The sequence below is a fragment of the Mauremys reevesii genome, linkage group 12, assembly GCF_016161935.1.
Source record: "Mauremys reevesii isolate NIE-2019 linkage group 12, ASM1616193v1, whole genome shotgun sequence".
Taxonomy (NCBI): domain Eukaryota; kingdom Metazoa; phylum Chordata; order Testudines; family Geoemydidae; genus Mauremys; species Mauremys reevesii.
Window position 1 is genome coordinate 44,678,821 of NC_052634.1, and position 22,291 is coordinate 44,701,111.

Consider the following 22,291-nt stretch of genomic DNA (forward strand, 5'->3'; position numbering starts at 1 on the left):
AGTGTGGATCCCTTCAATGGGCCAGTTTTTATCTCAAAAGGGAACATCCTCTTCTCCAGAGTCTGGCTTCTCCATTGTCGCACCTGAAAGGCTGGTGGGGGGCATTTCCCAACCTCATAACATATCTAAGTAACACACACAGAGCAAAACTTCATAACTTCCCAACCAATGCGAGCACACACAATCCAACACAATATTAATGTTCAACAGATCAAGACTTTTGAAATGATACCTCACCAGGCAGACTTTGTACAAACCATGGCATCATTATATGAGAGTGGTGAATATGGGGCTTGCAAGGTGCTGCTTTGAGCACAGCGTGCCACACCTGGGCTTACATTGCAATGGAGACGTACCCTTAGAGTCCATCTCTCCTGGGATAAAGATGGCAGCAGGGCTGGCCTGGGTCATCTGACTTGGGCTCATGGAGCTAAAGCTGAGGGGCTAAAAAGTGTGGTGCAGATATTTGTGTTCACACTGAAGCCTGGGCTCAGAAACCCTCACCCCTCGTGGGGCCTCAGAGGTTGGGTTCAAGCCTGTTTGTCTGCACTGTAATTTTATAGTCTTGCAGCCCAAGCCCCATAACCCTGAGTCAGCTGACCCGGGCTTTGCGACAGGTGCCCTGGGCCTGTTAATCACAGTGTAGACATAATGTTAGGATATGACTTCAGTGGAATGAAACACCCACGGCTGGCCCATGTCATATTAACCAAGGTCATGTGGCTTCGGCTGTAAAATTGCAGTGTCCGTGTCTCGGCTCAGGCTCAGTCCCCTGCTCTAGGAGCCCAGAAGGGTGGGAGGGAGTTTAGCAAGTGGAAATGGTGAAACCACATTGAGGGGACTGAACCACTGATCTATCAGCTCTTATCTCCCAAACTTTCAGTAACTCTATTGTCAGTGCCTGTGAGTGTAATTTAAACCATAAGAACAGCCACACTGGGCCAGACCAATAGCCCATCTAGCTCTGAATTTTGTCTTCTGACAGTAGCCAATACCAGGTGCCCCAAAAGCAGCACTGGGAGTTGAACCCAGGATCTCCTGTTTACAAAACTGAGGTTTTAACCAGCTAAGCCATGGCACCTGCTGTGATTTGAAGCATCATGTCTGCCCACACCTGACTCTCTGTCAATCCCCACTGGGCCCTGACAAGCTTTGCTCGTGTTTGGATTCCGTAAAGCAGAGGAGCAGGGGAAGGTTTACTCCCGCAGTGCGTGGGTGATTCTTTGCCCAGGTCTACGCTGCAAAATTAGGTCGGTGTAATTACATTACTTAGGGGTTTAAAAATTTACATCCCCCCCAAGCAATGCAGTTATATCAACCCAGCCCCAGGGCAGACAGCAGCTCAGCTGTCAGAACTTTCTGGAGCTATGAAAGGGGAGGGGCCCAGCCTCTATAGCAGGAATGCAGGGCAGGCAAGTTCACAGCAGGCATTGTGGGATACTGGTGAAGGCCAGTTATGGTGATATAATGTCCAGCAGCATTTACACTGACAATTTGTTGCTTTAAGTTTGCTGCAAAAAGCTCTAGGCCTCTTGTCAAGGTGGTTTTATTTTGTCACCAAAACAGGGCAGTTTTGTCGCCAGACGTGGCACTGCAGTGTGTGCACCAGCCAAAAGCTGCTGACCGAGGGAGCGTTGTGTGTTTTTCACATACCTGAGCAATATAATGATGCTGAAATAACTTTGTAGTGCAGACCTGGCCAAAGATTCAGTCACACACACACAAACACAGCTTGCAAGGAAAACGTCACCTGCTCCTCTGCTTTGCAGAATCCAAACACAAGCAAAGCTTTTCAGGCCCCAGTGGGGATGGCAGGGAGTCAGGTGTTGGCAGGCACTGTATTTTAGCCACCCACAGGCACCAGGGCTTAGCTGCCTAAAGCACCTGCTTTGTAAAGAGGAGATCCTGGATTCAACTCCTCATGGTGCCTTGTTGAGTAACTGTTGGGGTACCTGGTATTGGCTACTGTGGGGGGACAAAACACAGAGCTAGATGGGCCTTTGGTTCAGCCCAGTGTGGCTGTTTAAATTATACTCACAGGCACTGATAACAGAATTACTGAAACTTTGAGAGTTAAGAGCTGATAGGTCAGTGGTCCAGCTTGTCACAGATGACCCCCCCTCCCTCTGGGACAGGGGCAGGTCTGAGCTCTCACACCAAATGGCTCATTGGGGCTGCCAGAACCTGTGGGCAGCTCATCTAGTTTGCACTGAGGGTTGAGTTCTGCTTTGTGCACAGTGTGTGAGAATGAAAATCCTAGACTGCCCTTTGAAATAACAAAAACAGCAGGACGCGTTATTGTCCCTGCCCCAAAGCAGACAGACCAATGGAGAAATGCCATTGAGTCCAGGGTAATACTCCACTGTCGTTCTACCTTGTTTGCTTGCTAAACTCCCTCCCAACCTTCAGGGCTCCCAGAGCTTGAGCTTGAGCCGAGATGTCTACGGTGCAAATTTACCACCCCACGGCCCTAGCCTGGGAGCCTGCACTGGCACGGGACAGCGCTGGGTGTTTCATTGCAGTGTGGACATAGCCTAGCATTATGTCTACACTGCCATTAACACACCCAAGCCACTATTCTCAAACCCTGGGTCAGTTGATTCAGGCTTGTGGGGCTTGTGCTGCAGGGTTATAAAATTACAGTGTAGACACTTGGGCTTGAGCCCAACCTCCGAGACCCCACGAGGGGTGAGGGGCTCCAAGCCTGGGCTCCAGTCTGAGCCCCAGGAGCCCAAATCAGATCATCCAGGCCAGCCGGGCCAGCGGGATTTTATCACAGTCTAGATGCCCTCTCAGGGTATGTCTACACTGCAATGTAAGCCCAGGGTTAGCAGAAGTCATGTCAGCAGCCCCAACACATAAACCTAAACCATGAGGGAAAGACCCACCCCCAAATAAGCTGGGCAGTGTCCTTCTCCCTACGGTTCATAAGTCCAGCAACCAAAAGCCTTTTAACATGAGCCCCCACTCTCTGCACCCCACTCACAGCTGTTGTCCTTAGTCAGTGCAAGCCCAGAGGTTCCTCTGTAGAGTTCACCTGCCAGCCTGCTTCATCTCAGATCTGCTTTGGGTTTCAAGAGGGGGAAACCTTAAGCCATAAGGATTGAGATCCCCAGTCACTGACTGGAGTCACCCTGAATATGGAAATTGGACTATAACTTCTCGACCATTTCTAAAAGGACTTTTGGCAACTACAAGCTGACGTCTGCTATGCATCTGAACCGCAAGAATTGAATTCAAGTCTGTCTGTATATTGATCTTTTAACCAACACTCTCTCTGTCTCTTTTCTTTTTAAATAAATTTTAGCTTAGTTAATAAGAATTGGCTGTAGCGTGTATTTGGGGTAAGATCTAAGTTATAATTGAACCTGGGTATGTGGCTGATCCTTTGGGATTGGAAGAACCTTTTCTTTTATATGATGAGATCAGATTTTCAGGGATTATCATCATATCTGACATGTGTGTCTGGACGGAGGCCTGAGGCTGGGCACTTTAAGGGAACTGCGTGGTTTGGACTTCTGAGTAACCAGTGAGGTGCTACAGAAGCTGTTTTGTGCTGGTTGGTAAATCTAAGTTTTAGAATAACCACCAGCATTTGGGGTGTGTCTGCCCCGTTTTGTTTGCAGTTCACCCTGATTGAGTGACCTCAGCTTGCTCCCACGGGCAGCACCGTCACACTGCTCCTTTCTAGTCACACTTTCTACACATCTAACATTAGTATATAATGTAATACAGATCTATCCCAACACCTGCCGGAGGTCCTCTGGTAACGCGGATTCGGCAGCATGCCTGCGGGAGGTCTGCCGGTCCCGCGCCTTCGGCGTAACCACCACCGAATTGCCGCTGAAGCTGCGGGACTGGCAGAGCTCCCGCAGGCATGCCGCCTAATCCGCATTACCAGGGGACCTCCTGCAGGCAGCCTGACTGCCACCCTCACAGCGACCAGCAGGCCGCCCTCCACAGCTTGCTGCGCTGGTGCCTGGAGCCGCCCCTGTCCCTGACCCAGGGCAGAGGATAGTGAAGCTGAACATCCAGAGCTTGCAAGACAAAGGAGCAGGGGGGTGAGGCCTGGCGGTGTTGGCAGAACGGGAAAGCATCAGAGGGTTCTGTGGCAACCAGGGGGATTGGTGGGAGTCAGTGAGGGAGGAGTTGGCAGCTTTGTTCCAGCAGCTGGGGAAACACCACAACATTAAAGAAACCAGCAGTGCCAAGTCCTGCAGCATCGCCTGTGGGATTTCCACAAGAGCATCCAGGCTGGGGAGCCAGTCAGCGTGTGACTGTACGACCGGCCCAAGCGACAGCTGGCCGAGTTCCAGGAGATGAGGCTGCAGCTGGCCAATATGAGCGAGAGCACCGAGTGAAGGGAGGGGCGGCCTCCCCTGACATTTTTGCAGCCTGCATGGAACGGAGACAAAGCAGGGGGATGCGGGGACTCAGGGCAGGACTCGCGGATCTGATAGTGCAGGACCACAGTCACTGGAGGAGGAGAGAGAGTCCTGTGAGAGGAAGCTGCTGGTGGGAAGCAATAAGTGCAGAGTGCAAACCAGCCAAGAGTCACAGGGGTCTAGAAAATGAAACAGCAGCAGGTCCCATGGTGTAATGGGCAGCGCTCAGGACTTTGATTCCTAGAATCTGAGTTCAAATCTCCCTGGGACCTCCTGGAGATATATTAGTTTGCTGCCAAGCCCTGGAGCTTAATGTGCTTTGTTACTCTCTCCCTGGCTGAACTAGAGTGATTTTTTTTACTCCTCCTCCTGGGTCACTGGTGCCCATTGGAGATAGGTCTTTGGTCCAACTAGCCGCTAGAGGGTGGGGTCCTAGAACTTAACAGTCTGGCCAGAGATTCCTGCGGGTTGACCTGATGGTTGGGTTTCTTGCTGCTTCACCTGATACCCACAACTTTGGTCCCTGTAGCTGCCACACTCTTCCTCTTCCCACATGGAGCCCAGCACCTCTCCTCCTCTGGGCACCTAGATGGCTCCAAGGGATGGCTTAAAAGCCACAGAACAATTGAGGTCAGGGCAAGAGGAGGGCAGGCCCATGCCCATGTGTGGCCAGCAGACAGCCACAGAGACACCCAGCCAAGCTGCTCCCTGCTCCCTGGCATGCCAAACCCCCACTGAAGGCCACCCACAGACCAGCATTCGTTCATGTGGGGCGGCTGCTGATGCTCTGTGGCCAACATCAGAAGATGGTAGGAAAGCAGGGCCAGCCCCCCTGGTGGGGCCTCTGACCGTTCCCACTCCAGGTGCTCACTTTGGCAGTGGGGCAGGAGATTTTACCCCAAGAGGCTTTTCCCCAGCTGGCGAGAAGCAGAGAAACACCCAGGCTCCCAAGGTGCTATGTAGCAAACCCCTCAAGCACATGGACAGGCGCACACTTGGAAGAGGGAAACTGCTCCACACTCTAGCCCGGGCAGCCGCCCATTTTCTTTGGCAAGTCAGGAAGGGCAAAGGTGAGACTGGAAGCACCTGGGGCTCATGCCCCAGCCTCTGTGACACGCAACCCCCAACTCCTTCCCGGGGCTCTAGCTGAAGCCAGAGCATTGGCCTGAGCCGCCAAGAAGAGGTTCCAGCCCTGAAGGGAGCAGGACGTTCAGCACAAAGGTAAAACTGCACAAGCACAACCACAAAGGGACTCGCACCCTCAATCGCCTGATCCGAAGTCAGACGCCTTATCCGTTAGGCCACGTGGTCACAGGAACAAAACCTCTCCAAGCACTGATTTGGAAAAGGCAGACACTGTGTTTCTCAGGTACTCTACTGAGTGGGGCCGAGACTCTCTGGGCACAAGAAGTCGAGTTCCCAGCGAGATGTGAGACAATTCTCTGGAGCCAGGTACAGGACTTTGGCAGGGAGGCTCAGATATGAGGGATTGGGGTGCAGCGGACAGACCAGCTATCTAGGTGCGTAGATTTGGTCTCACTGAGGAGAAGGAGGAATCCTGCTGACAGGCAGTGGCTATGGAGAAAAAGTGGGATGTCCAGGCTGCTCAGGTCTCCTTCTTCCAGCTCCTCATCTGGCTGAGCTGCTCCACTGGCCTGGACAAGTCCTCTGCATGCACAGCAAATAGCCCAAGAGCCATTTCTGCCCAAACCTGTGCTGGGGGGTGAGCGTCTGTCTTCCCTGTCCCATCCGCGCTAGAGCAGACCACTAGATTGAGAGAGACAGTCAACAACTATTAAGGCTAAGATTATATAAAGGGGGTCACAGAATTTGTGACTTTCAGAGATCTCAGTGACATTTTCTGCCTCAGCCCTGGGGCAGCAAGACTGGAGCTGTCGGCCGGTGGGGGCCTCACAGCTATCAGCCACCAGTGTCGGAAGGGGCTCCCACAGACCCATGCCACCACGGATGGACCCCACAGCTCTCAGCTACTGTGGGTGGATCCCAGAGCTCCCAGCCACCACATGTGACAGGGGGACCCTAGAGCTCCCAGTGGGGTGACTGGGTTATAAAGTCCGGTCAGCTGTGCTGCGGGGCTCAGGCAGGCTGGTCCCTACGTGTCCTAGGGCACCGCACTGTGCCCTGGAAGTGGCCAGTAGGTCCCCCCTGGTGCACCGCTGACCAGGAGCCGCCCGAGGTAAGTCTGCACCCCAACCCCCTGCCCCAGCCCTGAACCCCCAAACCCAGAGCCCCTCTTGCACCCCAGAGCCCTCACCCCCCTGCACGTCACCCCCCTGCCCCAGCCCAGAGCTTCCTCCCACACCTGGAACCCCTCATCCCTGCCCCCACCCCAGAGCCATCACCCCGTCGTGGACCCCACCCCCCTGCCTCAGCCCACAGCCCCCTCCTGCACTCTGAATCCCTCGGCCCCACCCTGCAGCCTGGAGCCCCCACCTCCACCCCAAAACCCGCATCACCCCACCCCTCCCACACGCAGACCCAGGAGCTCCCACCAGCCAAGGGTGGCCGGGGAGCCCCCACAGCCCCACCCCACTGCGTATGGACCCTGCAGCTCCTACGAGCGGACCCCAGAGCTCCCAGCCGCTGCGGATGGACCCAGGATTTCCCAACAGGCCTTGATGGCGGGAGGACCCCGCAGCCCCACGTCATTGCTCACAGACCCTGCAGCGCCGCAGCCCCGGGAGCTCCCGGCCGGCCCGGGCAGGAGAGGAGCCCCCGGCGCTCAGACACCGCAGGCAGAGCCCGGAGCTCCCGGTCACCGGGGTGAGGAGCCGCAGCCCGGGAGCTCCCGGCCGCCCGGGCAGGAGGAGCCCCCAGCGCTCAGACACCGCAGGCAGAGCCCGGAGCTCCCAGTCACCGGGGCGGGGGTGAGGAGGAGCCGCAGCCCCGGGACCCGCCGCCCGGGCAGGAGAGGAGCCCCGGCGCTCAGACACCGCAGGCGGAGCCCGGAGCTGCCCGTCACCGGGGGTGTGTGGCGAGGATTCGCCGCAGCCCCGGGAGCTCCCGGCCGCCCCGGGCAGGAGAGGAGCCCCCGGCGCTCAGACACCGCAGGCGGAGCCCGGAGCTCCCAGTCACCGGGGTGAGGAGGAGCCGCAGCCCGGGAGCTCCCGGCCGCCCGGGCAGGAGAGGAGCCCCGGCGCTCAGACACCGGAGCCCGGAGCTCCCAGTCACCGGGGTGAGGAGGAGCCGCAGCCCCGGGAGCTCCCGGCCGCCCGGGCAGGAGGAGCCCCGGCGCCCAGACACCACAGGCAGAGCCCGGAGCTCCCAGTCACCGGGGGGGGGGGGTGAGGAGAAGCCGCAGCCCCGGGAGCTCCCGGCCGCCCCGGGCAGGAGAGGAGCCCCCGGCGCTCAGACACCGCAGGCAGAGCCCGGAGCTCCCAGTCACCGGGCGGGGGGGTGAGGAGGAGCCGCAGCCCCGGAGCTCCCGGCCGCCCGGGCAGGAGAGGAGCCCCGGCGCTCAGACACCGCAGGCAGAGCCCGGAGCTCCCAGTCACCGGGGCGGGGTGAGGAGGAGCCACAGCCCGGGAGCTCCCGGCCGCCCGGGCAGGAGAGGAGCCCCGCTCAGACACCGCAGGCAGAGCCCGGAGCTTCCAGTCACCGGGGTGAGGAGGAGCCGCAGCCCCGGGAGCTCCCGGCCGCCCGGGCAGGAGAGGAGCCCCAGCGCTCAGACACCGGAGCCCGGAGCTCCCAGTCACCGGGGTGAGGAGGAGCCGCAGCCCGGGAGCTCCCGGCCGCCCGGGCAGGAGAGGAGCCCCAGCGCGCAGACACCGCAGGCAGAGCCCGGAGCTCCCAGTCACCGGGGTGAGGAGAAGCCGCAGCCCCGGGAGCTCCCGGCCGCCCGGGCAGGAGAGGAGCCCCCGGCGCTCAGACACCGCAGGCCGAGCCCGGAGCTCCCAGTCACCGGGGGTGAGGAGGAGCCGCAGCCCGGGAGCTCCCGGCCGCCCGGGCAGAGAGGAGCCCCGGCGCCCAGACACCGCAGGCAGAGCCCGGAGCTCCCAGTCACCGGGGTGAGGAGGAGCCGCAGCCCAGGAGCTCCCGGCCGCCCCGGGCAGGAGAGGAGCCCCGGCGCTCAGACACCGCAGGCGGAGCCCGGAGCTCCCAGTCACCGGGGTGAGGAGGAGCCGCAGCCCGGGAGCTCCCGGCCGCCCGGGCAGGAGAGGAGCCCCGGCGCTCAGACACCGCAGGCAGAGCCCGGAGCTCCCAGTCACCGGGGGGGGGGGGTGAGGAGGAGCCGCAGCCCCGGGAGCTCCCGGCCGCCCCGGGCAGGAGAGGAGCCCCCGGCGCTCAGACACCGCAGGCAGAGCCCGGCGCTCCCAGTCACCGGGGGGTGAGGAGAAGCCGCAGCCCCGGGAGCTCCCGGCCGCCCCGGGCAGGAGAGGAGCCCCGGCGCTCAGACACCGCAGGCGGAGCCCGGAGCTCCCAGTCACCGGGGTGAGGAGGAGCGCAGCCCCGGGAGCTCCCGGCCGCCCCGGGCAGGAGAGGAGCCCCCAGCGCTCAGACACCGCAGGCGGAGCCCGGAGCTTCCAGTCACCGGGGTGAGGAGGAGCCGCAGCCCCGGGAGCTCCCGGCCGCCCCGGGCAGGAGAGGAGCCCCGGCGCTCAGACACCGGAGCCCGGAGCTCCCAGTCACCGGGGTGAGGAGCAGCCGCAGCCCCGGGAGCTCCCGGCCGCCCCGGGCAGGGAGAGGAGCCCCGGCGCTCAGACACCGCAGGCGGAGCCCGGAGCTCCCAGTCACCGGGGTGAGGAGGAGCCGCAGCCCCGGCCAGTGCAGGTGGCCCCGCAGCTCCCAGCCGCCGCGGGCGGGCGGACGCCAGAGCCCCCCGCTCCCATCGGGACCCCGCGGCCGCCCCGGGCAGGAACCGTCACCCCGCGACCGGCAGGAACCAGCCGCGCGCGGAAGCGCCTCGCGCCCTGTGACCCCCCCCCGGTGCTGCGGCTTCTCGCCAGGCGGGAGGCGGCGCCGCGGCTGCGGTCTCGGTCCCTCCGCCCGGCAGCGGGACCCGCCCCGCGCGGCCTCGCGCCGCTTCTCGCGGGCGGCGCTGAGCTCTGAGCGCACAAGGCCCTGGCGGCTCCGCCCCGCATCGCTGTCAGACAACGTCACCAATGGGAGCTGAGCCTGTCAGAAACGTCAGGTGGGGAGGGCCCAATGGGAGACCAGCTTTCAGAGACCCGCCCCGCCCGAGGGCCAATGGGAGATCAGCTGTCAAAAAACACTAGGCAGGCGGGCACCAGCCAACCAGGAACCGCCCCTGATCTCAAGGACCCGGGCAGCCCCGCCCCCACCTGTCCTATGCCCCACAGCACCAGCCAGGGCTCGTGTCAGGCCCCACAGCAACCCCCAAAGCAGAGTCTCAATTCCCCTCCCCCACCACTGCTCTTCATTAGGTACCGAGACACCCACCCAGACACCCAAAAAAGGGGAAACACTTAAATCCACATCTGCCCCTACCCCTTTTCGGCCCCCGCAGCCCCTTCCCCATGTCTGGCCACACGCTCCCAGCTCAGGGTGACCACACTCCCCGTCGGGGCAGGCTCTGCTCAGCCCGGCTCCCCACAGCCTGCACTAAACATGTGGGGCCCAACCCCAAAACTTACTCATATTTTACCCCAATGGCCCAAAACTGCTGCTTTTAATTTATGCAAATAAGGTGCTGCCACACTCAGGCCACGCCCCAGCTCTGCCGTGGAGCCACCCTGCAGAGAACCAGGTGATATTTAAATTAACCAGGACGTCGCTCAGTCATTGCCCTCTGCTACCAGCAGGTGGCGCCGGAGAGCCCCGAGCTCGCTCACTTCCCTTTCTCGCGTCGGCTTCAGCCCCCGCGTTAAAACGCACCAGCCGGGGAGCAGGAGTGCGGGGCTGCTCCAGGGTGACCAGATGTCCCATGTTTAAAGGGACAGGCCGGTTTGGCTGGACTTTTTCTTATATAGGAGCCTATTACCCCCCACCCCCGTCCCATTTTCCAGTTTCTTCAATGTCACCCTATGGGGCTGCTCTGCGGGGACGGACTTCCACACTTGGGATGTTAGTGCAAAAAACTCCTCCTGGGCTGAGTAAAGGGCAGAGACCTGCCCTTAGCCTGCCCTGAGTGGGGGTCACCCAAACCGACCCTCACTCGCCAGCAGGTGTCACCTTTCAGCCTGGGGAAAAGGCAACACGCCCCCACTCCCCAGCTCTTCGTGGGTGGAGAGCCAATGAGAACGTCTATTAAAAGAGAAAGAGAATCAAGCCTGAGTTTGGGAAAACCCCACAACCACATTCAAATCTACGCTCATCAGCAACCCCCCCACCCCAGAGTACGCTGGGCAGTGCTGTGCCTCAGTTTCTCACCTTGCGGTGTGACAGTCCAATCCAATGTTCCTTTAACAGACCCCTCCGCTCTCCTTCCCCCAACCCCCACTCCCCTTGGGCAGCAAAGCCCCAGGAGTGGGGGAGGGAGGGGAAGGCATCAAAAGACACCTCCGCTTCTGCTGCCGACACTCCCTCAACTGGCTCTCGGTTTGCCCTGTTCACTCTGCGTCGCTGCCGCTCCACGACATTGTCCTTCACCCTGCTGCTGAGAGCTCCTGTGTCGCCACTTCCCCTGCTGCCACCTGCCTGTCTCCTGCAGCCTCTGTGCGGCCATGTAGTGGGGGAACCTCACTACAAGTGCAGCCTGGGCAGCCTCTTTCATTGCAACACCATGGGCAGGGCGTGAACCGCCAGCTGGGGGAGACTAACGCCCTGCCCCGCCCCTTGCACCTGAGGCCCCGCCCCTTCTGCAAACACCCCTGTGCCCAGCGTACACCAGCCCTTAGATCCCTCTTGGTATTTCAATGCAGGCACTGACCTGTGAGAGGAAAACATCAGCTCGCAAACACAGAGACTGAATTCCCCACATTTAATCTCGCTGCACTTTCCAGAAAGTCAGAACATTCATTTAGTTCTTGCTAGGACAGAGAAAAAATAAGTGACGCTAAGTTTTTGGCTTGGTTAAATAAAATTACGTGTTTAATTAATACAGTAAAACTATGTCTTGATTCTGCTAAACAACACCACAATGTGAAATGAGAACAGAGACAAATCTTGTCAGTGACGACTAATTTCGCAAATGCTCTTCCGATTATTAATTTCCACACCGCCCCCATTGGAGGTCTGGGCATCTCCAGTGTCACTGCTCTGCATTCACCTTCCCCTTAGAATTGTTCTCGGACATTCCCAAATTTGGAAAATTGTGCAGTTCAGAATGTGAATAGTGACCCTGGCTCCTTCCTGCACCTGCTCTACATTGCTCCACAGCAGCTTCTCCCCCTGCAGAGTCACCCCAGCACTGCAGTGCAGCCGCCCAGGGCTTTGCAAAAATTAATAATACAGAGTTTGGAGGAAAGTAAATATTTGGGAGTTGTGGAAATAGCAAAAGCCAACAGTTGTGGTGTTACAAGAAGGCAGTTTTTGGTTTAATAATAAAACCCAGTTATATAAATGTAACTGTATGTGCAGCTCTGTGCACTCCTATTGGATGGAAGCTTAGTAATTAAATTATACAAGAGGGTCAGGTAAAGTTTTGTCCTGAGAAGCCTTCACAGCCATTCTGAGGGGAAATGGGCCCTTTGTCCACAGAAATGGTCTATAGGGGACGGCTGCAGGCAGCAGGCGGAGAGATAATCTCATCAAAATGATTTGACTCCTGGGTAATGTTAGCAAAATCACTAAAGAAATGTCCGGGGTTTCTATTGGCACTTAACGTGCCTGCCCCTGGCTGTCTCTGGTTGTACAAGATGGACATGTAATCAGGGTATACAGTTGTGTAAAAAAAAATTATTGCAGTGCAAGGGATGTTAGACAAAACAAAATGTTGTGTGTAATTGTGTCAGGTTTTAAAAACCTAAAGTGAGACTTATGTTTTGTAACATAATGTTATGAAGGTTAAACTATGGAAGGAATGTGCATTTTCCCAGGATGTGTGCAGTGTATATTGGAGAAGGGGTAAAAGAAATGCAAACAAAACATGGTACTTAATTCAAACCCTATTAGGGCTCCAAAGGGAGCCACAATAGGTTGTGGTTTCTTTTTCAGATCTGTGTGTTTTGAAGCAGAAGATGAAAGTGGAAAGTAATCAGAACTCGGGTGGAAGTTGATTGTGTCCCTTTTAAGACAGTGTCTGAGCTGCTGATGGCTTTGGATCCAAAAGCAAGCCCGAAAGCCGGGGTGAATGCAAATGACCTAGCTGATGGGGGAAGGAGAGAACTGCCCATCAGTGGCTGCACAAAGGAGCTGCAAATAATAAATACATCTGGTCAGCAAACAAGCTACTGGAAGACTCAGATTGTGGCCCTCCAGGAAAGGGAGGTGAAAAAACAAGTCAAGCCTGAAAATAAGGGGGACAGGTTAACCCTAAGGAGTGTGTGTGTGTATGTACAGTGCTAAAGCTAAATCTAAAGCTGTCTCTCAGCTATTACCTGAGGATAAACTTAAAGCTTGGTGCAGCAGAGAAACTATTGCAAACTGGGTCTGTTGTACAAGAGGGGAAACTGAGGCACACCACCTCATGAATTTCATAAATGACCCGCGAGTGGGGTAATTCACTATCTGACTATAGAACAAAATAAGGACAGCCTGGAGGTAATTCTTCTGTTTTTCCTGCAATTAGCAAGGAAATTTGTAAAAGGAAGTGGTATTATTATTATTAAGCAGTAATCTGTCCCCACTGGGGGTGTGTGTGGAAATTGTTTCTTTTGTTTTTCAGACACTCTACAAGCAAGCTGGTGCCAGCAAAAGACTAACCCAGAATACCATGAATCTATGTTTTGTGTTGTTTGTCTGTGGTGTTTGTCTTGTTGTTAGCATTGTTGTGTTTCAATGAACAGAAAACCTCATGACATGGATGGGGATGGCTTCAAAAGGCTGACCTGGGGGAAGATGTGTGTGGACATTCAAAATGCTCGACTAGGAGGCCAGCACCTGTGTAATAGCTACCGTGGTATCTGGAAGTGAATCGGCAGCTGAGGTGGGCCCCACAAGCCCTATGGGAATAATGAGAAGGGGATTTGCTCGCTGGGAATCAATGGAGGGGTGTGTAAAATGGTGTAAATCCAGAGAAGATGTTTGAATGTGCCCCTCCCTGATGGCCATGGAGGAGCACACCCAATGGCCCGTGGCAAGGGGTGGACAATTGGGTGTACTGTGTATGAGGTGTTTTGCTGGAAATGTACATATTACTGGGGGCACAATTACACCAGCCCCTAACCAAATTCCACACTACACACTGCTCTCTGGGCTTTGGCGCACAGATAGATCTGTGAATCTTACTGCTGTGAATAATCGAACCAGCGCATACAGCCTGATTCCACACCATGTGGTTAAGTTGGTTTGGACAATAACCCATTTCTCTGTGGACATTCAATGGACTTATGCTATGGACAAAAGCACGAAAACCTGCAGCGGCAGCGTATTGCAACTGCCAGCAACTGGACATGTTAAGGGCTTGACCCCGTCGAAGGAGGAGAGGAGGTGTTTCGGTGGTGGCCAGGATGTTGGACCATGCGGCTAGTGCTCTGGTCTCTCGGTGTTGCTGTGGATTGTTACAGCGGCTGGTGTATTGCTAAGTATACTTGTGTTACGTTGCCTATGAAAATAACCTAGAAGTAATGGAGTAAGCCCCTCCCCCCTGTACTAGACAACCTTGACCCAACCTTCCCAGGCCCACTATAGTGGGAAGTCTGGAACACTAATTGGAACAGGTGTGGCAGGCCTGTACGAGAGAAGGTGCAGGGCACTGCACTACACACAGGGACAAATGGAATATCAACACCTTCCACCTTGATGCCTGGCCCTATCAGGAAATGTGTCACCATATGTCCTATGCTTTGCTAAGGGGGAGAATGGGAACAGGGACACAGGCAAGGCTCTGTGGCATCAGGGCTGGGATGGGGACACTGAGGAAGGAAACTGGAATCATTGCTTGCTGGAAATTCAACCCAATAAACATCTAATTGTTTGCACCTTCGGACTCTAGGTATTGCTGCTCTGTGTGTACGCAAGACAGACCCAGTAATTGGAGGGTGAAGGGATAAACCCTCTAACACTAACTTACATCTAACACCCATTTGAACCCCTTCTTTTCACACCATTGCTCATTCTCAGGGGCTGCTTTGTCTCCAGACAGATCCATTCTCTTTCAGAACAGCCTTCCTCTTTCTGTCTGTTTCACTCACTGAGGTGTCAGAGTAAACACTCCCCTTCCTAGTCTCAGACAAGCACTAGTATTATTAACTGTTTGCTACTGATGGGTTTAGAAAGCATTTGTCAAGATGCCATTTCTGGGGGATTTTTCCCAAGATCCAGTATTTTGTGTTCAAACATCTCCCAGCTTCCTTGGTGAAAATAAGGCCAAGGTTTCCTTGCAATGTAGAGGGAGTTTTTCACCCCAGATGGGACTTGAACCCACAATCTCTGACTTAGAAAGCCATTGCCTTGTCCATTAGGCCACTGGGGCCCTGTGAAAAAAGGGAAATTCAATCTCCTAAATGCATATTTCTCATATTAACTTGGAAGCCAAATACCCTCTTTCTGCACCTTACAGAAATGTCTGCATCCCCTGGCAGCAAGGCTACTGGGCAGGTCGCTTACAGAGCTGAGTACCACCTTTCTGCCAGCCATCTTTAGAGAAGAAGGCTCTTTCCCCTGACAGCCACACACACAGCGCTGCCTAGCATCCCGAGAGCCTCCCTCGTGTTCTCCCACAGCAGCCGCCTGCCGGTGTGGGTGGGAAAAAGGGACCAGGAAGCAGTGCGGCCTCATTACGGGACAGGAGGCCCTCACCACACCCAGGCCTGCCTCTTGCCTTCAGCCCAGGCAGCCAGAGGTGCCAGGGAGCTCTCTGGCAGGCCGCCGCCTCAGCCAGGAAATAAGGAAAAGGCGATGAATGAAGAAGTCAGGAAATAACAAGGAAATGAAGAGGTTTGTCGAATGGGTTTCTGCCCAATTTACCATCTTCTCAGCTACCGCTCAAAGTTAAAGACCTAAAGTCAACCTATTGGCATAAGTATAGATGGTTGGATGGGAATTAAAAGGAGCTGCTGTCACAAGTGTTAGGTGCCTGCAAGCAGCATGCAGACTGTTTAAAACCGCCGCAATTAGAGGCTCAGATGAAACGTTTGCCCTAAATCAGAAACGACAATAGGAGGACCAGCAGAACGCCACTCTAGGTTCATGGCAGAGTAATGGAGGCTGTTAGAGGCAAAAAGTCATTCCTCAAAATTTGGAAATCAGATCCTAGTGAGGATAATAGGAAGGTGCACAAACTCTGGCCTGTTAAGTGTCAAAGTGTAACAAGTCAGGCCAAGAAAGAATCTGAGAAGCAACACGCTAAAGACACAAAAGCTAAGCATAAATCCGGTCAATGCGAGTCCTGGTCTGTCCCCGCAGAAAGGTGAACCCCCTCTGTGGCTGGAGTGAGCTCCTCTAAGCTGACTTCACAACAGACCTGCGCCAGGTAGTGCTCATTGTAAAAATGTTTCTTCTGAAGTTTGGGAAAACGGGACCAGCGGTGCTCAGGCCGGCTGACACAATTAAAATCCCCCCCAACACCAAACATCATGCAGTCCAGAGGAAGGGAGCCTTTGATCTTCCCTCTCATGCCTTAACTGGGGACCATACACACTAATATAGCAGTAACCAGTGCCACAGAGCACAAAGCCCACCAGTAATGCCCTCCCTGGTTGGAGCTCCAGCCCCTTCTGTACTCGTACCGCCAACGTGAAGAACAAGACTCCAGCCCCATCATTCTTCCCTGGCCAGGAGGCCCTTCCTCCAATCACCCACTGCCCATCAAGCTACCCTAGAGTTGTTAATGTGCATTTCCTGAACACCCACCATGGCCAAGTCCAGCTGCTCCAAGGCAATGAACATCAAGTGCCACCTCCTGGGCCCCCAAATCCCTTCCACACGGCCACTTTCACACATGCCCCTTCCCTGGTACTGTCCTCACTCAGCTGCACAGAGGAGCTTCCATCCCCAATCCCTGCCTGTCACTGCCCAGCACCCCCTGTGGCACCATTCCTGAGGGTCCCCCTGCCTCACTCTCTTCCTGCCATATTGGGAAAGGCAGCTCCCATCTCTCCTTGTTAAAGGTCAGGTGGGCCAACTAGGGGCAGAAGCCCATTCTATGTTTTCCTACTGCAGAGCCCAAGATCAGAGACTCACCTTCAGTGCCACCCAGAGGGGAGGCAAGTGGGGCAATTTGCCCCAGGCCCCAGGAGAATACAGTATTGCACCTTTTTTTTAATGGAAGGGGCCCCCAAAATTGCTTTGTTCCAGACCCCCTAAGTCCTCTAGGGCAGCACTGCTCACCTTGGGTGCAGACACAACTGTGTTCCCAGAGAACAAGCCACCACTGCACAAGGAGGGAAGAAAAGACCTGCCAAACCCTGGGATTGAACCAGAAACCTTTAGACCTTCAGTCTAATGCTCTCTCAACTGAACTACTTCAACAGCTATGTAGGGACATTTTGGCCTGTTGCTTCTCTGCCCGGGATATTTTTGCAGCAGTTGCACACAAAAAGGACGTCATTGGGAGCGGCCCATGAAGACAAGATTCGCTTTTGCCTGCCTTGCTCAGCTTGACTTGCTGCCTCACCCCGTTCCTGCCCTAGTGCCCGGGTTGACCTGGTGGTAGAAGGGGACTGGGGGCCAGTGGTGTGGGGAGGAAGTTGAGCTGGACCCTGAGCTAGACTAGACCCTGGCAGTGAGAGTCTGGCCACCACTTGCCCCCCCCCCCCCCGTTGTCCTGGCTTCCCCCACTGGGCGTCATTTCAGGAGGGAAGTGGGGCTTCTGCCTCCCCTCCCCGATTTTCACACCGCAGAGGAGTGCGAACAGGAAAACGAACGGCTGCTCCACACCCCCACCGGAGGAACCCGGAGCCCTTAGCTGTGGGGAGTAAGAAGTGGCTGTTGGCTGACAGGGCCTGTCCCCGAGGAGCTGGAACAGCAGCTGCCGCCTCCCCCTCGGCTCCAGGCTGTGGGAAATGCTCATTGCCTGGCTGCATGGGCGGCTGCTGCTCCGTGCTCTGGAGAGCGTCTGTATTGCTCTGTCAACCCCCCGTCTTCACTGAGCCAGTCTGGTAAGGTCCCAAGTGCCCCCTCCGGCCTGGCAGCTGAGAGTCTGTGCAGACATCAGCCCCCCTGCCAGCCCCACAGGCAGCAGCAGCACCAGCCCCCCAGCACCACAGGGGCACTCAATGCACTTCCTGTGGGGAAATGGCTCCTTGGCGTCCAGCTGCTAGAGTGAGAGCCAGGAGAGAGCAGTGTCTGGCTCACCGTGGGGGAGAGAAGAGACCTGGTGAGTGCGGATCTCCCTCAGCCTCCCCCGCAGCGCTGGTCAGTTGTATTGTCACTGTGATAGTCGGTGCTTCCCTTTAGGGCCGGCCCGGAACAACTCCCCCCTTTCCTCCCCAGGCCCTGCCCCCACTCCACCCCTTCCCCCAAGACCCCACCCCTCTCCCACCTCTTCCCGCCATGCACCTTCCTGCCCCATTCCTTTCCCTCTCCCACTCTCCCTGCTCCTCCCCCTCCCCCCCAGCGCCTCCTGCACCCCACTGAACAGCTGATCACTGGCAAGTGTGAGGAGCTTGTCAGCAAGGCCTGTAGTGGGGGGGGGGGAGCTGGCTGCCAGTGGGCACTGAGCACCTTTTTTTCTCTCTGTTGGTTCTGCAGCCCCGTAGCTCCCATGGAGTCGCTGACTCAGCTCCTTTCACACCCTAGAGAGAGGAGCAGAACCAGGGCTATGGCTGATCTATGGGGCACTAGGTGAGTGGCAGAGGCTTCAGGTGCTGAGAGTTTGCCCAACCCCTCAACAACACAGTGTGAGGTGGTGTCCCAGGGATCTCGATGAAAGGAGCAGAACAGAATTTACTTGGGGTGGGGAGAGAATTGAGAGTGTCTCAGGGGGTTGTACAGAGGTATTGCCCGGGTGAGGGACTGGCTAAAACACAGGCTTCGCTGTGAGCAGGATTTGAACCTGCGCAGGGGAACCCTATTGGATTTCAACTCCAACGCCTTAACCACTCGGCCATCACAGCTGTAAGCACAAAACTGCCCCAATGCCAGAGAAACTGGTAAATAATCCCAATGCCCAGGCGTGAAGTCATCTGAACTACAGGATTCCCACAGCAAACCTGGCTCCCAAAGCACAGGGGGGAATTTGGGGTTTGTTCTGTGTGCTTAGCCAGGTGCCACAGGAGTCTTTGCTGCTTTTACAAATCCAGACTAACACGGCCCCTCTGATACTCCTAGTGACACTCTCCAATGGATCCCCATCCTCCACCCACCTTGAGCTAGGTAGGAGCGGATCATCATTATCCCTACTTGAGAGGGGGAGAAGCTGAGGCTGAGAAAGGAGAATTGACTTGTCTTAGGTCACACAGTCAGCCAGTGGCAGAGTTGGGAATAGGACCCAAGAGCCCTGATTTTGAAACTAACCATCAGATCGTGAATTTCAAACACTGAATGACCTGAATAAAGTGCTCTCAGATGAGCTCCACACCAACAACAGTTCACAGTAATTATTCAGCAAGTATTTGAGGAGAACTGCAATGTTAGAGAGAATCATGAACTGCTCAGAGACCATTAATGCAGCAAAGCAGCAAAATTTGTCAAACATATAAGTGGTTATGACTTATTTCCTTGGTCTTAAAAGAGAACAACAAGGACCTGAATCTCCTCCCTGTCAATAACCCCCTGCTCAGCCAATCAGGGTAGAGACTGAGGACGGGAGGCTGAGGGTTCTCACCAGAGAGCCCAAAGGATGGCCCAGGTCACCGGTGGGGATCACTGCCCGAGCACTATTTCAGCCCCACATTTTTGGGTGGACCTCCCACAGTGGGAGCTGCAGAGCACTCCCCCGCAACACACACATACACACACACACACACACCCCGCTCCTGGTGATGGGAGGGGAACAGGTGAAAGGACAAAAGAAGCAAGAGACAAAGAGAAAGGAGGGAGGGATGGATGGATGGATGGAGGAAAAGGTGAAACAGAAAGGACAAACCCTAATGACCCCAGTGATTCTAAGGGACAAAATCCCAGGTGCGGAATAAAATTCTGCCTCCTTAAGTTCGTGTTTTCCATGCCTAGAATTCAACTGTCACCAGATGGATCAGACTGAACAGGTTTCAAACCTCGAGGAGGCTTCAACCTTCTAAACAGGGATGGCTGTTTTCTAGTAAAATCAGGAAAAGGGAAGGAGAAAACTCGAAGAAGCTTCCTCCTGGCACTCACGTCCGTGAACCCGAATACTCTCTCAGTCCTCAAAGAGAGACCTGGAGAAGGAGACTTGCTGAAGCAAAGCCACAGGGGTCTCTGAGGTTTCCCTGGCCCCTCACCCCCGTCCTGCCTGGCTGATGTCAGCATCTCTCTGTGAGGTCACCACCTCCCCACCACCTTGGACCAATAGTCTGAGGTCCTGCAAAAGGCCTTTGTGATGGACAGCTTTGCTAGGTTTTTATGCATTTGGACAGCAAAATGTTGAGTGTTTACATTAATATCAAGCACTCCTGTATAGAGGAGCCCCTGAACATAATGGAGAATGGAAATGAAAATGTTTAACTTTTTAAAAAAAAAGAAAGAAGGTTATAAGAGAACACGGGGGTTTGAACTGAGGACTACGTGAAAACTGCAGTTAAGCACTCTAACACTGAGCAATATCCCCAATGACAACAGGAGTATGGAATCGTGATGTCCAGGACTTTGAAGGACAAACCCTGATTCATCGAGCTCCTTTGCCATTCCCAGACCACAGGTGGTTTTCAAAATGGGGTTTGATTAAACTTCTTAAATGTGGTAAACACCACAGCTTGCACACCCACCGATATAGCTTCTCCCACTGACATAGCTGCCACCTCTTGGGAAGTGGATTAACTACACCCCCAGGAAAACTCTCTCCCATCAGCCTAGAGCAGTGGTTCTCAAACTGTGGGGCAAGACCCCAAAGTGGGTCATAACCCTGTTTTAATGGGGTCGCAAGGGCTGGCATTAGACTTGTTGGTGCCTGGGGCTGAAACCAAAATCTGAGCCCCACCACCCAGGGCTGAATCCCTCAAGCTCTGGTTTTGCCCTCCCCCAACTGGGGCAGGGCTCAGGCTTTGTCTCCTCTGCCTCTGCTCAGTGTAGAGGGGCTTGGTGTGTCTTTCTAGGGTCATGTAGTAAGTTTTTTGGCAAAAAGGGGTTGTAGTGAAAGGAAGTTTGAGGAACCCTGGCATAGAGCCTCTGAGTATGTCTAGACTTGGCTCCCTGTGGCAGATCAGACACTGGAAGTACAGCCATGGAGACACCACACCCCAGCCTGGCCTAGCAGGCAAGAATCAAATCTCCACAGACAAGTGGCTGTTGTTTTCTAACCCATCTCCCTAAGCCCTCAGTCACCACTACTTAACAAAGGGGCTTTTCTACACTATGGTTCTGGTCTCACTGAAGGGTCATTTCCAATTGTTTGCTCAGACCAGCATTAGGGAAAATGGTGCCCTGGGCAAAGCTTGTACTTTGGCACTTCCCCATTGCCCCTGGACGATCCCCACTTGTTGCATCGCAGGCGTATATGAACAAAGCTCTTCAGTCAGTTTGATTGGCAGCAAAGTCATTTATTTCTCTCCAGCATACATCTTTATACTCTTGAAGCAGGCAAGCAAGCAGTTGCTAATTGGTTAACAAAATTTACACAGCCGCAGCTGTAACCCCATAGGGTAATTATCATCCTAACACCTGTTTGACTTATCATCCTATTTACTGCCTACCAGCAGATAAAAACTAGCCTCGACCTTGAAGTCTAAACACTTCAGCTCTCACATACTTATCTGCCAAGTTCCCACATCTCCCGCCTTTTCTCAAAATAAAAAAATAAAAAAAAGAAAAAAGGCATAAGCAAAACATTCCCAACTCATAACATCATAACACTACAATCTATCGCAAACCAAAATTAAAACTTTATAAAGCCAACCTATATAACCATGCAATTCTTAACATAACCCCAACAACACCAAACAAAAACAAAGCACAACAAATAAATGGTGTAAATTCTACAGGATTCCCCCCTTCTCTATAGCACACCAACTTGTGGCAAACTTCTATTACCAAATCATCCCTCAGATGTCAGGCGATCAAACTGACACTGAGGGAGGGGGGGTCCTAGAAAAAACACAACATAAACCACATAAAACGCAAAAGACAATTCTGGCCAGAAAAACAAACAAACACCACAAAACAAAACATAAAACACATAACATAAATTGAACTCCATAAATAAATGCATGGTACATAAAATGCTATGCAGCTAACACCAATTTTCTTAATATCTAAAAAACAAAACAAAACTACCCCTACTGGGCAAGCAATCATTACATACAATATACAAATACCCTTAGTACCATCAGGCAAAAAAGGAAAATTACATCATCAATTAAATCATTTACAGTAATACAATTGCATCCTGGCTTACTTGTAAATTCAAAGCTATTCACAGCTTAAGGATTCTTACTATTAACTTCTACTTTTAAACACAAAAAAAAATCACCACTTATATGCCCGTAGCCTAATACAATTACATAGCACAATATACAATCTTCAATTAATGCAACAAAATTATTTATGGCCAAACAATTGCAAACTAATTTATTTGCCTAAATTTGTTTACAAACATTTCAAAAACACCAAAAACTTTTCTCTTTAGCATCCTTACAAAATTCAACTGCTATTCCCTCCAGCAACCACAGAGTTAACTTTGTACTCTGCCTAACATTACTCGCTTGTAGTTAATTACCTTTTCTATCAACTACACCCTCAAGGTTATCAACCAGTTTTCCAAGCTTGTTGTCTGTTGCCTGCCCGCTTGGGCCCGATCCTTTTTTCCTTTC

General features: G+C 54.2%; 2 non-coding genes and 1 pseudogene across 2 annotated transcripts; all 3 read right to left on the bottom strand.

Moving 5' to 3' along the window:
• The window catches only part of LOC120375436, a 648,226-nt pseudogene that overhangs the window by 297,698 nt on the left and 328,237 nt on the right, over positions 1-22,291 (bottom strand).
• On the bottom strand, positions 14,808-14,880 carry TRNAR-UCU. The gene has a single exon. It is a non-coding gene; the product is annotated as a tRNA-Arg (tRNA).
• TRNAS-UGA lies at positions 18,382-18,463 on the bottom strand. The gene has a single exon. It is a non-coding gene; the product is annotated as a tRNA-Ser (tRNA).